The sequence below is a fragment of the Bubalus kerabau genome, chromosome 10, assembly GCF_029407905.1.
Source record: "Bubalus kerabau isolate K-KA32 ecotype Philippines breed swamp buffalo chromosome 10, PCC_UOA_SB_1v2, whole genome shotgun sequence".
Lineage (NCBI taxonomy): Eukaryota > Metazoa > Chordata > Mammalia > Artiodactyla > Bovidae > Bubalus > Bubalus kerabau.
The window spans coordinates 41,701,845-41,706,180 of NC_073633.1; positions in this window are offsets into that span (position 1 = coordinate 41,701,845).

Sequence of the window (4,336 nt, forward strand, 5' to 3'; positions counted from 1 at the left end):
GTCAGCCACTGTTTCCACTGTTTCCGCATCTATTTCCCATGAAGTGATGGGACCGGATGCCATGATCTTAGTTTTCTGAATGTTGAGCTTTAAGTCAACTTTTTCACTCTCCTCTTTCACTTTCATCAAGAGGCTCTTTAGTTCCTCTTCACTTTCTGCCATAAGGGTGCTGTCATCTGCATATCTGAGGTTATTGATATTTCTCCCGGCAATCTTGATTCCAGCTTGTGCTTCTTCCAGCCCAGTGTTTCTCATGATGTACTCTGCATAGAAGTTAAATAAGTAGGGTAACAATGTACAGCCTTGACATTCTCCTTTTCCTATTTGGAACCAGTCTGTTGTTCCATGGCCAGTTCTAACTGTTGCTTCCTGACCTGCATACAGATTTCTCAAGAGGCCAGTCAGGTGGTCTGGTGTGCCCATCTCTTTCAGAATTTTCCACAGTTTATTGTGATCCACATAGTCAAAGGCTTTGGCATGGTCAATAAAGTGGAAATAGATATTTTTCTGGAACTCTGTTGCTTTTTCCATGATCCAGCGGATACTGGCAATTTGATCTCTGGTTCCTCTGCCTTTTCTAAAACCAGCTTGAACATCTGGAAGTTCATGGTTCATGTATTGCTGAAGCCTGGCTTGGAGAATTTTGAGCATTAACTTTACTAGCGTGTGCTGCTGCTGCTGCTAAGTCGCTTCAATCGTGTCTGACTCTGCGACCCCATAGACGGCAGTCCACCAGGCTCTGCCGTCCCTGGGATTCTCCAGGCAAGAACACTGGAGCGGGTTGCCATTTCCTTCTCCAGTGCATGAAAGTGAAAAGTGAAAGTGAAGTCACTCAGTCATGTCTGACTCTTAGCGACCCCAAGGACTGTAGCCTACCAGACTCCTCCGTCCATGGGATTTTCCAGGCAAGAGTACTGGAGTGGGCTGCCATTGAGATGAGTGCAATTGTGTGGTAGTTTGAGCATTCTTTGGCTTTGCCTTTCTTTGGGATTGGAATGAAAACTGCCCAGCTATTATTACATGGCTTTTCACACTTTTCAAGTTTCAGTCCACTATGTAGGGTATGAGTAATTTCTTATTTTAAAGTTTAGTGTCATGCCACAGGACTCAAAGAAGTAATAACTGGAGTCAATCTTATAACTTCTAACACAATACCACCTTCTTTTCCCATCCCTCTGCCTCAAAAGTCCATTCAAAATAACTTGCACTGTTTTAGCTTTGCTTCACTTTGAGTAATTTTACAATCTGGAGAAAGTGAAAAATAGTTGGAGTAACCATAACATCAGTTTTGGAGGAACTTTAATATTACTGACCATGACATAGGTATACAGTCTAGGACTAAAATAAAACAATTGATACTGTAAAAAAAAAAATTTTAAGAACACTACAACATTACTTGCAGTTTGAAAAGAATCCCCTTAATCAATTTTATCTCCCTTGCTCCCTTATGGTCTACACATCCATTACATATTTTTAACATAAATGAAACGTAACATGAGATATCAGCTTTTAGAAATTAACATTGTGGTATTTCCCTATATGAACTGTTCTTCCCTATTTACATTAATGGTTGCATAATATTTTACCAACTTGATGTATATTTACTTAGCCATTAGCTTGTTTGCTTGGTTTCCAATTTTATGTTTTAGAATAATAATACGAGTGCCTTTCTACCCATAATTTTTTCTTTGAAAACATTTTCTAGAAGTGGGATTATTAGAGCTAACTTAGGGCATATACTTCAAGCTTTGATAAAGAGAATGCCACAAGCAATCTAATTACTCTCCTTTACCATCAGTGTTCTTTTTAGAATGCGTTTCATGGTCATCTATTTTTTTCAACTTAATTATAGAATCATGTTGCCAAGTTTTGTGTTTAAAACACTATTCGAACTGATTGTCTTGATGGGGAACTTGAAGTTTTTATGTGGATCATTGTTAGTTTTTATTGAAATTGCAGTATAGTTTCTATTTTGTTTTGATTTTTTGCCATGAGGCATGTGGGATCTTAGTTCCCCAATGGAGCATCCAGGTATTGAACCCATGTCCCCTGCATTGCAAGGCAGATCCTTAACCATTGGGACACCAAGAAAGTTCCTAGAAAATCTTGAATGATCATTTCTGTCAGGGATCTTACAGAATTCCTAAAACAACAGAGGATTACCTGGATGATTTATTGATAGAATTCTTGCCTGTTAATTCATAGACTTAATTAGGTTCTCCAAATAGCTATAACACTATTTTGCAAAAATTTTTGGTATTTGTGTTTGTTTTTAGGAATACACAAAAGAATATCTGGAGAATTTTATACATGAAGGGAGATGACTGTCAGGAGGAACAAATAAATAAGAGACAATCTGCATCATCCCAGTTGACACTTTTATATTTTTTTGTTCTTCCTTAGTTTCCTGTACCCCAGGAAGAAAAATACCTGTTATTAGGGATTGCATTGACTCTAATCAATTTGGGAATTGCTATCTGAACAATATTGAGTCTAACAATCCATTTTCATAGGAAGTCTTTATTTAGATCTTCCTTCCTCTTGGCATGTTTTGTAGTCTAAAAAGCTTGGACTTGTTTTATTAAATTTTTCTTAAGCATTTTATCCTTTGGGATGCTATTTTGAATGCAGTTTTCTTAGTTTCATTTTTGTTATTAGTATAAAGTTGATTTTTGTATACTGATCTTATATCCCACAACCTGCATTCAATATGCATTCAACATATTCTAGTAGTTTTGTTTTTGCTGTGTGTGTGTGTGTGTGGTGTGTCTTCCTTACGACTTTCTACAAAGGATCATGTCATCTAAACACAAAATTATTATTTGTCTTTTTGCACGGTCTGCACCCTCCAGTACAATGTAGAGTAGGGGTGGTGGGAGATGGTGTCCTTACCTTGTTTCTGATCTTAAAGCCAAAGTATCATCTCACCATTAAGTGTAATATTAACTATAGATTTTCCCATAAATGCTCTATATTATGTTAAAGTGTTAAGTCTCCTAGTTGTGTCAGACTCTTTGCAACCCCAAAGACTGTAGCCCGCCAGGCTCCTCTGTCCATGGAATTCTCCATGCAAGAATACTGGAGTGGGTTGCCATTCCCTTCTCCAGCAAATCTTCCCCACTCAGGGATCGAACCGTGGTATCCCGCATTGCAGGCAGTTTCTTTACTGTCTGAGTCACCACTTCTGTAAAAGTAATTTCTTGGCCTCATTTGAAGACTTAGGAAACTGGATCTCAGCTGTAGCGGTAGGGAATCTGCACTTCTAGGAAGCAGGTCAGATGACAGCCTTAATGGTGTTTGAGGACCTTACTGCCCAGCTATGGTTTTTCCAGTAGTCATGTACAGGATGTGAGAGCTGAACGACAAAAAAGGCTGAGGACCGAAAAATTGATGCCTTCGAACTGCGGTACTGGAGAAGACTCTTGAGAGTCCCTTGGAAGCAGGGAGATCAAGCCAGTCAATCCTAAAGTAAATCAACCCTGAATGTGCACTGGAAGGACTGATGCTGAAGCTGAAGCTCTAATGCTTTGGCCACCTGATGAAAAGAACCGACTCCTTGGTAAAGACTCTGATGCTGGGAAAGATTGAGGGCAGGATAAGGAGGGGGCGGCAGAGGATGAGATGGCTGAATGGCATCACTGACTCAATGGACATGAGTTTGAGTAAGCCTGGTGTGCTGTAGTCCATGGGGTCGCGAAGAGTCGGATAGTATCGAGCGACTGAACAACAGTGTTAAAAGTTCCTGGGCCCTGAAAATGAAACTACTAGTAGCATATTTTAACCTGCTGCTGTTGCTGCTAAGTCGCTTCAGTCGTGTCCGACTCTGTGCGACCCCACAGACGGCAGCCCACCAGGCTCCCCCGGCCCTGGGATTCTCCAGGCAAGGACACTGGAGTGGGGTGCCATTGCCTTCTCCAATGCATGAAAAGTGAAAAGTGAAAGTGAAGTCGCTCAGTCGTGTCTGACTCAGCGACCCCATGGACTGCAGCCCACCAGGCTCCTCCATCCATGGGATTTTCCAGGCAAGAGTACCGGAGTGGGGTGCCATTGCCTTCTCCATATTTTAACCTAACGATGGCTTAAAATAGTCACGCGGCCTAGCCATAGACTACCTAACGACGAAGTTCCGCTGCTTAACGCGGAAATAATTTTACGCTCTTAAGAAATTAATTAAGAAAGTATTTTTCCCTATTACCTCAAACCGGATACGCAACCACAAGCAAAAACAGGGCGAAAGAGTGGGGCTAGAGCTATTGATTGACACACATTCCAACCAACCTACAGCGGAAGAAGAGCGCGCCTGCGCAAGTCATTATCCAATCTGTACTCAGCATTA